This window comes from Camarhynchus parvulus, chromosome 15, assembly GCF_901933205.1.
Source record: "Camarhynchus parvulus chromosome 15, STF_HiC, whole genome shotgun sequence".
NCBI lineage: Eukaryota > Metazoa > Chordata > Aves > Passeriformes > Thraupidae > Camarhynchus > Camarhynchus parvulus.
In genome coordinates this window covers 1,142,442-1,155,489 of record NC_044585.1, presented here as the reverse complement: position 1 = coordinate 1,155,489, position 13,048 = coordinate 1,142,442, and positions in this window count along the sequence as shown.

Below are 13,048 nucleotides of genomic sequence, written 5' to 3'. Positions count from 1 at the left end.
GGGCTCTTTGCTGTCTCCCACTGTGGAGAATCCAGGGATCCCAGAGCGTTTTAATTCCAGTGAGTATCCTGAAAACAAAAGGGCTACAAATGAGAATTAACTCCCCAAACACTGATGGCATTTTCATGGCTGTGCTTGAGGAATTGTCCCTCTTGTCCACAGAATGCTCCTGCTTGCCTCAGCACATCCCTGGGTGCTGGCAGTTTCTGCAAGCAAATATCCAGAAAAAAAAAAATTGGAAAACCCCCCCATGCTCCATTGTTGGCTTTGTAAAAGTCTTCTAAGGTGACCTGGCTGCAGCAATGGCCTCATTTTTCTTTCCCACACTCTCTCCTCTGCTCCTCTACCAGAGGATTTGTCTTTCAAAGGTTCGGGGCTCAGATGTGGCCTCAGGCCAAGGCTGGTGCAAGTTTTAGGTGTTGTGGCTGCTTCAATAACTCAAACTGGGCTGAAGCTCAAGGGTGAGGCCTCAGTGCTTCCTGGCCCTCTGGAACTGGCCACCCCCACATCAGGAATGGCTGGAATTAAACACATTCCACCAAAGCTTTGGGTTGCTTCTCTGGGCTGTGGTGAAGGAGAACCCAAGGGGTGGAACGTGGCCCTTTGGCCTCGTGCCCATTCCCTTCAGGGTTTCACAGCTCCAAAGCTCCTGTTACACACATGGGGTTATTTGAGGCCAGTTCCTGACAGGTTTTGCTGTCCTCTCACTGTCACCATGCTCCTGGCCATGGACCATGGGTGGTGAGAGCACCAGAGAGGTGGGAATTATTTCTCCAGGTGATGAGGCTTGATGTCATAAATTGTTGCCCTTCTTAAAACTATCCATAAGCACTTAGAGCCCTCAGACAATGTTTTTATGGAAAGTCACACATTTATCCTTTGGAAACCCCTCTGGAACACTTTCCCAGTGGTTTCCAGGAGGACCTGGCTGTGCCACCCAAGCCTTTGGTCACCTGTGCCAGGTGTCCCTGAGCAGCTCCACACTGGGAATGGAGCAGGGAGCTGATGGAGCCAGGCCCTGGGTGTGCTGGTTATCCTTCAGGAATATTGAATTAAAATAAAACTTTAATGCATATTCTATGCCAATATCCAAATAAATTTGGGAACAAGATTTTCTTGTTAAATTTTTCAACCTTCTCCCTTCATCTAAGACACAGGAAAGTTTAAAATGTTTATTAATTGTAGATTCCTTTCTTCCCACTGTCCTCAACAAAGTCATGGGCTTGGAGTTAGAGATTTCCTATCTTTTATATATAAAGGCATCAATCTTTTCCCATGGACCCCCCCAGCTGTGTTTCCCCCCCTTGAGCCAAGTTTTCCACTCCACCATCCTCTTTCTCCACCCCTGGGAGGGCAGTGGGGCTTTGCTTGAGGGGAGTCCATGATTTGGGGTGACAACATCCACTGTGGAACTGTTCCTGCAGTCCATGCTCTTCCCTGCTGCAATCCCAGGGGCAGCTGGGAGATGCCAAAGTGCAAACAAAGGATCCTGGTGTGGGGAAAATGCTTGGGAAGCACCCCCAGCTGCCTGGGATTGCAGGATCTCCTTCCTTCCCCCCCAGATCCCACACTGAAGTAGGCTGATTCCAGAGTGGGATTCAGCAAAGTTGGTTTGGACACAGGCTGGGCAGCTGTGCTTTGTTTAAAGCAAAACTCCTGAACCGAAAAATTAATTTTTTCCATGTCACATTTATTATCCCCTCCTTTATTTTTGCATAAATTCCATATTATGGTCAAGCTTGGATTCTCCACACTGGCTGCATTGCCTTGCTCTCCATTTATCACCTGCCTGTACAGGAGAGATTTTAAGTGACATTCCTTCAAAATATTGCTGGGAGTTTCACTGGGGGTGGCTTCTCTCCCATTTTTGGGTCCCTCATTCTCACTGGGCAGAAGGGACAGGAACAATTTCCATAGTTGGAAAGAGGTTGGGAAAACCTTTCCCAAATTGAGCCTCTCTCTCTTTTCTGCTTGGTTTGATCTACAGCCCTTGGACATCTCTGATTGCCCTCCCTGGATCAGGAATATCCCCCAAAGGTCAGCAAGTTGTGCCAAGTTGCCACAAGTTCCTGGGAGGCTGCTGGGAAAGTCAAAATCCTCCTGAACCATCCCGAGCCAGGTGTGCCTTAAATCAGCCCAAGGATTTGGCAGGTGACACAAACTGCTGCTCAGGGACAGGGAGGTTTCACAGAAATTGGAGTTATGTGACAAAAGGGCCCACGGTGAACATTGATTTTAATATTGGTAAACGCAGGAAAGGCCTTTGCCATTTTTAGGGGATGAGGTTTATCCTTGGGAAGGGGGGGCTGGGCCCTCAGGAGAAAATCCTGGGAGGGGTCTGAGGGTGCAGGGGCCCAAACAATGTGCAGAGCTGGTCCCTAAAAATGCAGGTGCAGGTGGTGATCAGCAATGAGAGAAAAAGGGTGGGAAAAGGGACAGGGGAAAATAGTGATGGCCTTGCACAGAAAATGTTACAGCTCTTTTCCTTTATTGTTGGCAGCAGATGAGTGCCCTCAACCCATACATAGAGATAAATTGCTGAAAAGTGGAAGATCATGCAGTCACAGAATTGCAGAGGTGTTTGGGTTGGAAGGGATATTAAAGCCCCTCTCATCCCACCCCTGCCATGGGCAGGGACACCTTCCCCTATCCCAGGCTGCTCCAGCCCTGCCCAGCCTGGCCTTGGGCACTGCCAGGGTCTTCCCACCCACACAGGAGTGGTGAGGTGAGGGGCAGGCAGGGCTTTGGTGGGACAGGAGGAGAGGGGACCTCACCAGCAAACCACTCCTGCAACCTTGGCCCCAGAAATTGCTGCCCAGAGCAGCTGGGGCTGCCCCTGGATCCCTGGCAGTGCCCAAGGCCAGGCTGGACACTGGGGCTGGGAGCACCTGGGACAGTGGGAGGTGTCCCTGCCATGGCAGGGGTGGGAATGGGGTGAACTTTAAGATCCCTTCCCACCCAAACCATTCCATGATTCTGAGTGGAGACTGAAACAGGCAAAACTGAAAATCCTGGATAAAATGGAGCATTTTCTACCTTGTTCTGTACAGGGAGAGCGAGTGCAGAGCTCAGGTAAAACCAGTGACCCCCACGGGGCTGGCCCAGGGTTAGGGACACCTGGTGCTGGCAGGACTGGTATCCCTGGGATGCTGCAGCCCCCCTGGACCCCACAGGGAACAGCCCAAGCATTCACCTCCACCCCAGAGCCCTCCATGGCCAGAGCTGCTCGTGGTCTCCAAACCGTCAGACATCTCCTGGCTGCTGCTTCCTCTTCCTCCTGACACGTCCCTGGGCCCATCTTTCCTATCCCTCCCACTCCTCCCCATCCCTCCCCTCCTTCTACAACCCTCTCCTCCTTCTCCATCCCTCCCCATCCCTCCCATCCCTCCCATCCCTCCCCATCCCTCCCACCCATCCCTCCCATCCCTCCCCATCCCTCCCCATCCCTCCCCATCCATCCCATCCATCCCATCCCATCCCATCCCTCCCATCCCTCCCTATCCCTCCCATCTCTCCCATCCCTCCCCATCCCTCCCACCCATCCCTCCCATCCCTCCCCATCTATCCCCCATCCCTCCCCATCCCTCCCATCCCTCCCATCCCTCCCCATCCCTCCCATCCATCCATCCTCCCATCCCTCCCCATCCCTCCCCCTCCCATCCCTCCCCATCCCTCCCATCCCTCCCACCCTCCCCATCCCTCCCATCCCTCCCCATCCCTCCCCCCATCCCTTCCCATCCATCCCCCCATCCCATCCCATCCCATCCCATCCCATCCCATCCCATCCCATCCCATCCCATCCCATCCCATCCCATCCCATCCCATCCCATCCCATCCCTCCCCATCCCTCCCCCGGAGCTCCTCTGGATTCATTTCCCACAGATCCCAATCTACGCACGGCAGGAGCAGGGCGGGGGGAATCTGTGTGTGGAAAAAGAGTTTCAAATTTGCACATCAAAAGGAGGCCACGTCTGCTATCAGGAAAATTAATAAGAATTAAGACCCTTTCAAGAGCTGAGCAGCCCAGTTTTTGAAATGGAACCAATTAAAAATATTCTGGCGCTGGGGAGGCTCTCGTGGGCTCGGTCCAGGCTGAACAGGCCTTTCATTGATGAAAGGAGCTCTTCCCCCAGCTCAGACAGCCAGGACAACATCCAAGCACCCGTTTTTAGGGAAGAATAGACAGAAATTCGTGCCTGGGAGCTTCCCAGGAGCTGCAGAGAATCATCTGCTAAGAGAATAACGAGGAGACAATTGCAGGCACAGCATGCACAAATTAAGAAAGCAATTTGTTTATAGGGTGAAAGAGTAGGAAGATGATCCTTTGTGATAGGGCTTGGAGCAGGGAAAAAAGGGAAAAATCTGTCAGACTGTGAGAACAGAGCCTTGGCTTGAAATGAGAATATTCTGGAAAATGCTCCACTCTGGTTTATTATTATTATTATTAATAAACTCTTAGAGAAACTGAGCTGGTTGCTAAAGCTGCATTCCAAGATCTCTGATTTTTTCTGGGAGGAGCAGGAATGTATGGAAGCAGTTGGATGGATGTGGAAAGTACCTGGGGGAGAAGGAAGGCTCAGAGTCCTGGAGCAGCACTGACATTTCTGGGTTCTTGTTCTTCCCTCAGCTGCTTTGGTGCTGCACAGCCTCAGTTTGGGACTTGGATCCATGGCTATGGAACTCCAGGGTCAGAATTTTGCTTTTTCTGTCTGAGCAAACCCTCCTGGGGCTTCTCGTGGGCAGTGGCACCTCTGGGGCTGCACGGGGGGAGTTTGGGAAGGATGTGCTGGGCTGGGCAGCACTGCCCTGCTGGGACACTGGGACAGGACAGAGGATGCACTTTGGACCTGGCCAGCATAAGAGATGTGATGACAGGATGCCTTGGCAATAGCAAACAGAGCTTTGAGGATTAAATCAAGATTGCAAGAAGATTCAATCAGACTGACTTACTGGAAAAAGAAAATTACATCAGAGTCTGCAAGCAAGAGATGTTTAAAATGTATAAGTTTGTTTATGTGCTCTTTAACCCAATCACTGTAGTAAAACATTACTAGTCTTCCTAAAATAAGTATATAAGCAGTTGTACTCCACAATAAATTTGGATTCTTTGACCATTTCAAATTCTTCCTCATTGCTGATACTGCCCGGCCTCTCCATCTCCAAAGGGAACCGGGTGCTGGGCGTGGATTTGTCCACATCTGAGACACCTTCAGTCACCTGGAGAGACACTGCTGATGGAATGGGACTGCTCTGGGGCACTCTGCTGCACCAAAGGCACCAGGGCAGCCCCCAACCTCAGAATTGGGGGTGCAGATCTCAGCAGCTTCCCCATTTCCCTTTCCCTTCCCCATTTCCATTTCTCTTCCCCATTTCCAGTTTCCAATTTCCCTTTTCCCTTTCCCTTTCCCTTCCCCATTCCCCATTTCCCATTTCCCTTTCCCATTTCCCTTTCCCTTTTCCCTTTCCCTTTCCCCTTTCCCTTTCCCTTTCCCTTTCCCTTTCCCTTTCCCTTTCCCTTTCCCTTTCCCTTTCCCTTTCCCTTTCCCTTTCCCTTTCCCTTTCCCTTTCGCTTTCCCTGTCCCTTTCCCATTTCCTTTTCCCATTTCCTTTTCCCTTTCCCTGTCCCTGTGGGCTGTGCTGTGTCCCAGGGATGGCTCTGAATGATGCTGCTGTCCTTGGGATAAAAACAGAATTTTGTTTTTCCTGGCTATTTCATATTATGCAGTGCAGGAAGGACCAACACAGTAATGGGGACACAGCTTTGGGAAAAAAAATCAGCCCCAAAGAGGAATAGATGCGAAACAAGAGAACACAGAACAGAAAAGGATCATTTGTTCCTCTCCTGATGGGCAGCTGTTAACCCAGCACGGGACACCCAGGAAAGGCAAAAGGGGCTGGAATGGCAAAGGAACCCCCTGGTCCCTCACCCTCTCAGCACAGGGTGACAGCCCCCACCGGGCCACCCTGGTCCCTCAGGGGACACAACAATGTCACATATGTCCCTCAGAGCATTGCCTTGGGGTTGGATACAATCCCTGTCTCATGCTGAAGGGGAGCAGAGCTGGAGCTGGCATGGCTGTGGCTCCATTCCCTGTGGAAGTGCCCGTGGATCAGGAAGCACAGGGAGTTCGAATGAAGCGTCCACACAGAGCTGTGGTCCCGGGAAGAAAACGCTTCCCAGGAGCTATAAAAGGCACACCATCTCTCAGTGACACTGAGGGACAATCCAGGGTAAAATTCAATTAAATGCAAAATCCAAAAGAAGCCTGACAGAGTTTCAGGTGCTTTTCAATTTGTCACTTTACAATATTTCTGGAAATTCCCCAGGAACAAATATCCAGGGGTCATTGCAGAAGCTGCTGTGAAGAATGAGCCAGAGGAGCGTTCCTGGGGGACCCACACTCGCCTTGTGATGGAAAACTCTCTCCATGAGCTGGAAATTTGGGAGCAGACAAATGTTTTGTTGTGTCATTACACCAGTCTGGGTCTTCCCTGTGCATTCTGATTTCCTGGAGCTGCTGCTGGCTTGGAGCCCTCATCTTTCCTGGGGGCTTATTTGGGGTTTGCTGCCATCCCCATCTCCTGGAATTTTGGGATTCTGAGCCTTCTGCACCCAGGGAAAGCCTTCACACCTTGGGGTGACAATTCCAACTCTTATATTTACATACTAATGCAAATTAGCATTTGCATTTTCCTTTATGCTTGGAACATCAAATAATGAGGATTCCCCCCTTGCTATTTCCTATTATGCAGTGGAGGAAGGACCAACACAGTCATGAGGGCACAGCTTGGGAAAAAAAATCAGCCCTAAAGAGGAATAGCAACCCAGCTGCTGCTGGCTTGGAGCCCACATCTTTCCTGGGGCTTATTTGGGGTTTGCTGCCATCCCCATCTCCTGGAATTTTGGGATTCTGAGCCTTCTGCACCCAGGGAAAGCCTTCACACCTTGGGGTGACAATTCCAACTCTTATATTTACATACTAATGCAAATTAGCATTTGCATTTTCCTTTATGCTTGGAACATCAAATAATGAGGATTCCCCCCTTGCTATTTCCTATTATGCAGTGGAGGAAGGACCAACACAGTCATGAGGGCACAGCTTGGGAAAAAAAATCAGCCCTAAAGAGGAATAGCAACCCAGCTGCTGCTGGCTTGGAGCCCACATCTTTCCTGGGGCTTATTTGGGGTTTGCTGCCATCCCCATCTCCTGGAATTTTGGCATTCTGAGCCTTCTGCATCCAGGGAAAGCCTTCACACCTTGGGGTGACAATTCCAACTCTTATATTTACATGCTAATGTAAGTTAGCATTTACATTTTCCTTGCTTGGAACACCAGATAGTGGGGAAATTCTTCTTTCCACCTGGGAAAAGCCCTAAACTCATCCCAGGGAGAATGAACCCTACATTTTGCATTTCAGTGCTTTTCAGGGAAGGGCTGCTTGTTGCACAGACTAGCCCATGATGTATTCCAGCAGCTACAAACTCCATGCTGCCACTCCCAATCCCTATCACAGCTCCTGAACCCCTGTACTGGCTGCACTATTGATCACCTGCAGCAGTAATTGCTTCCATTTACCGAACAAACATTTACAGGAAACAAGGGCAAGTTGTTAAAATGTAAATCTGCAACTCCGTGGAGAGGAAGGAATGAACAGAGCAGATCCAGCCCTCAGTTCCACACTTTTTAATGTGTGAGTTTGGCATCAAAGCAGCACCAAAATTGTGGAGCAGGGAAAAAGCAGCTGAATAAGTTTGCCAAGGAGGAGAGAACAGGGATTCTGTGGAGATTCAGCCCCAGAAGGATTGGGAGGCTGATCCTGAAAAGCATCTCCCTTAAAACCACTTCCTGACTTTTTTGGGATCATCTCCTCCTTGGTTCTGCTGATCCAGGGGGCTGTTGGGCTCTTCTGTACCATCCTGAGGCTCATGTCTATTCTAAAAGAAAACAAGCAAGCCAAGAGCTCTCAGAAGCCAAATATTTACATTTAATTCATCTGTGACCTCCTCTCCCTGAGCAGAGTTATTTGTGGGAGAGCTCCTGCAGTCTGTGGGCCCACATCCATTGGAATGAATTCTTGATTTCCACAGATCTGAGCCCAGGAACCTCAGCTGAAGGGAGATCTCATCACTCCTGGGGAAGGAGCCTTCCTCCCTCCTTCCCTCCCCTCATCCCTCCTGACCTGCTTGGATTGATCAGGGAAAGGAATCCACTACCTGAGCACAAATCAATCAATCAATCAATCAATCAATCAATCAATCACACCATCCATCTGATGGGATCCATGGAATCTCTGCCCATGGCAGGGGGTGGAATGAGAGGACCTTTAAGGTCCTTTCCAACCCAAACCATTCCACAGTTCTGAGCTTGGAAAGCCAGAGGAGCTGCCACTGCCTTGGTCTAACCAAAACCTGATCCACATTGATTTATCTTTGGGATAAATCCTCCTTCCTAATGCAGAAGTGGCCGCACTTCACTTCCAGCTGCTCACTGGGATCTTATTTCAAAATCCTTCTCTGCTGATTATCACCTGGTAATACTGGGGAGACAACAACCAACCAATGGAGCCATGTCCATTCACTCAGCTGGTTTGTTTCAATTGGGCTGAGCTCCATTTATGGGCAGCTGGGAATGTGTTAATGTGTTATCCTTCCTTCCTTCCTTCCTTCCTTCCTTCCTTCCTTCCTTCCTTCCTTCCTTCCTTCCTTCCTTCCTTCCTTCCTTCCTTCCTTCCTTCCTTCCTTCCTTCCTTCCTTCCTTCCTTCCTTCCTTCCTTCCCTCACACATCCACTTCTCCTGCACACTGGGCACTGGATTTTGGTGTTCCAGGGATGCTCAGTGAGGCAGCTTTGTTTCTCCCAAGCCCACAGAGGTGTCTGGGGAGAGACAAAGCCCACAAAGCTCAGAGCAGCTGGAGCTGCTGGGCTCTGTGCTGTCACAGCTCCTCTGATGATCTCCAGCTCATAAAAATGGTAACTGGACCCATTTTGCTCTCCTCAGCAGAAGCCCTGAGGAATCCATGAGCATGAGGAGTCCTGAAGCTGCCTCTGAACACAGATCTGTGAGCTCCAGAGCCCTCCAGGTGCCTCCAGACTCCTGAACAAGGACTTGTGTGAAAGGAGGGTCTGGTGGGTGGGCTGAGGAGTTGGGGCTTGGTGGTGTCTGGATCAAACCTAAATCAAAATTCTGCTGCTGCTGTTCCTGCGGGGGAAGGACTTGGAGCAGCAGGGATGTGAGAGCACCCTGAGGGAGCAAACTGCCAGGCAAGGGCTCCATTCTCTCCCTTCCATCCCCTCTAACACTGACTGTCACTGCTGCCCCAGGTGTGCAGAATCACAGATTCATTCAGGTTGGAGAAACCTCCGGGATCATCAAGCCCTGTCTTTGACCGAGGACTCACATCCCCACTGAGCATACCATGGAGAGCTGTGTCCAGCTGCTCCTTGGGCACTTCCAGGGAAATCTCATCCAAAGGTGACACACTCAGTTCTGCTGGTGTGGTTCCAGCCCTGCCTTACCAGGTGCCCAGCCTGTGGCTCTCCAGCCCCTTTCAGCCGCTGCACACAGTGACCAAGAGGTGGCTCTGGGGACATCTAAATTCCACTCCTGCCCTGGATGCCGTACAGGACCAATCCATCAGGGCTGGGACAGGTTAATCTGATTTATCAAGTCTCAGCTTGCAGGCTGGGGAATAATTCCTTCTCCCTGGAATGTGGGGGGGCCGTGGTGTGCTCAGACATGCAGGCAGGATCCTGGATGGATTCATCACTGAGGAGCCACTGCACAACAGAACAGCCTGGGATGGGGGTGCTGGCTGTGCTCCCTGGCTGCAGGAGAAACCCGGGGAGAAAACCCCAGCCCAGGAATATTCAAAGGACAAATTTCCTCTCCCCTGTGCCTCTCCAGCTTCTCTAAGGCAGGGCTTAGATGCCCTCCCAAGGGGGTGTCCCATGGGCAAAGACAGGAGTGAAAATCCCAATTTTGCGAGTCATGTGCAGAAGCTGAGTTTTCCAAAGGCATCAGCCTCTGGCAGACCTGAATCTTGGCCTGAGAGCAGCAGGAGGCAGAATTTCGACATGAGGGGTGACAGTTAATCTGAATTTTGGTTTGGTGGATGAACCCAGCCCTGCCCCTGCACCAGCGACCCTGCCTGGGTCTGGAAGAGGAGCAGAATCCCAGAGAGATGCAGTTCAGAGAGATGGGAGCTCATCCTTCAGACAACTCCCTAAGAATAATCCCTGCTCCACAAGAGACACAATTTGAGGAGCTGCAGTGTTCACTGCTCTGGAGCTGCTGGGTGGGCACAGTTTGAATTCAGTGCTCTGGGATCCCCTCGTGAGCAAGGGCAATTTTGGAGCTGTGTTATGGCTGCAGACCAGGAGTCTGAGCATCTCCAGAGTGAAGGAATATTTTCCCTGCTTAGATCTACAGGGGTTTGGATGGAAAGACCCCAAATGTCAGCAGGGCACCCTCCAGGGATTTGGTTTCCCAGAAAACACCGTGGGCAGGGACAACTTCCATTATCCCAGGTTCCTCCACGAATATTGGAGAGAGAGCTGAGGGAAATGTGGGATAATTTATCATCACAACACCTTTCAAAAGCTGTTTTTTGTTCACTGAGATTGTCCATTTTTCAGTTTAGCTTTTGTTCTTCTCCTAAAAGAACTAATTTTGCTACAGATAGGAGACTGGAAGAGGGATAAACACAGATAACACGCTGGAGAAGTGTTTATAGGTGATCACCGTGGTTGTTCTTATCTCTCTGCCTGTGAGGTTTCTTTTCCTTTGTGGAAAAGTGGGTGGGAAATGAAGGAATTAATTTCTTTCTGTCAGTATTTTCAAGTCCAGTTCTGAAGCAGAAATCTGATCAGATCTAAAGGAGGTGAAAGTGTGAAATCCTCATTAGCAAATGTTGTCCTGAGTGATTAATGGGGGTGCTGAGGGGGCTTTATCTTACAAGGGTTATCAGGTGGCTGAAGAGAAAGGGGAACACATTTATTTGCAAATGACTTGTCTGAGACAACTGATAAGAGGAACTGGGCTGAAAAGGTTTCTCTCAGCTGTTTTTATGGATCTGTTCCCAGGACAAAGGGAGCAGGCAGCACCGGGAATCAGCCAGGGAATCACTGTCCCTGAGCACTGGGGGGCAGATCACACAGATTTTGCGTGTTTGGGGCAGTCACTGGGAGGTTCACACCTCCGAAAACAAAATTGCCACTGCCCCTGGCGGAAACAAATCTGGATTCCACCCTAGGGTGGTAAAAAACTGTCCTGGGTTAAATGTGTATTCTATCCCCACCTGTCAGAGCTGGGGCAGTTCTCTGCTGTCCATGGGGCAGTTTTTTCTTTATCTCTCCCACAGCCAATCCTCCCTCCAGGAGATCTCTGCTGTCCATGGCCACTGAGTGTCCCTGCAGGGCTGATCCAATTCCAGCATCCCATGGGGAGATGCTGCGCCCAGGGGAGGAGCCAAGCATTCCTACCTGGATCCAATCTGAGCCTGGAGCAGCACAGCAGCCTTTGCCCACTGCATTGCCAGAGGAGCAGCTTTCTGCTGCCCTGCATTGCCAGAGGGAGCCCAGGCCCATCTGCAGCAGCCCTGGAGCTGCAGAGGAAAACTCCCCCCTTGTGCAGGATCCCTGCTGCAGCAGCAGCACAGCTGGCACTGCAGGAGGGCTGAGCCCCCATGGGATGGGGCTGTGCCACCCCCTGACACACAGGGGCAGGGCATGGTCTCACTCTGGCAGTGGTTTGTTTTGTTTGTACTATTGCATTTGTGATTTTTAATTTTCCTAATAAAGAGCTGTAATTCCTGCTCCCATATCTTTGCCTGAGAGCCCCTTAATTTCAAAATTATAACAATTCAGAGGGAGGGGGTTTGCATTTTCCATTTCAGGGGAGGCTCCTGCCTTCCTTAGCACACACCTGGCTGTTCAAACCAAGGCAACAACCATGAAACACAAACCACCCTGAGGAAGTGTTCAGAGAATCCCAGACTATCCTGAGCTGGAAGGCGCCCAGAGGATCCTCCAGCCCAGCTCCTGGCCCTGCACAGACACCCCAACACCCCCCCCGGGCACCCCTGGCTGGTACCAGAAGCTCCTGAAGGCCCTCACGGGGTGGCAGAGGGTGTTGGAACACCAGCACTGCCACTTCCCAGCAGCTCTCAAGTGGTTTAACGCTGTGTAAAGGTTGCCACAACTCCTGGAAAGAGTATTTTCCTTGGGCAGTTTGCTGAGAGCTTCCTAAAGCACGGGCAGAGTCTTAACTGGCTGTTTTCAGAGCAAATAGAGACAGCAGCAGCTCAGGCTCAAGGGACACTGCCGCATTCAAAGCCAGCAGGGGCAGATCATGTTGTAGACACAGGAAAAGCCAATTTTCCTCACTGCAGAGAAATAATTGGTATGGTGGGAGGTGCAGAGGGGGGTGCTGGGGGTGTCACAGGGTCCACTTTGGGTAAATATCAAAGATGGGCCTATGGGAGTACATGGAAGGGTTTTTAATGTTGAAATTCTCTCTGTGAGGACACTCTGGGGACATTAAAGCCCCCCCACATTCCAGCTGGGACACCCTGTGAGTTGGATGCTCCTGAGGGCACCACCCACAGCCAGGAATTACTTATGGAGTGGGAGATAAATAAAAACAAGGTTCAGTCCAGCTGCTCAGAGCTTTCCTAAGATAACTTTCCATAATTATCTTAGCTATGAGTTACCTCATAGACAAGATAACTCTGCCACGTATTTTGAACGTGGCAGACAAATATTCCTTTGAGCTTTTCTTTGGGAGCAATTTGAGCTCAGGTTGCTTCAAGGGATCCCTCTAATGATCCCTAGAGGAATGACCTAGGAGAGGGCAGCAGCCCTGGCTCCCCAGATCTCTGCTCAGGTACTTCTGTGCCCCAGCAGGGCAGGGGTCCAACACCTTCCATGGCAGTGGGACGCTGGGATGGGCCACTGGAGTCAAGGAATGGGGGTGTTTTGAGATGGGCACTTCTGAACTGCCCCAAACCTTCCATATTCTCATCTAAGGGAAGGAGGGCTTGGAGAACT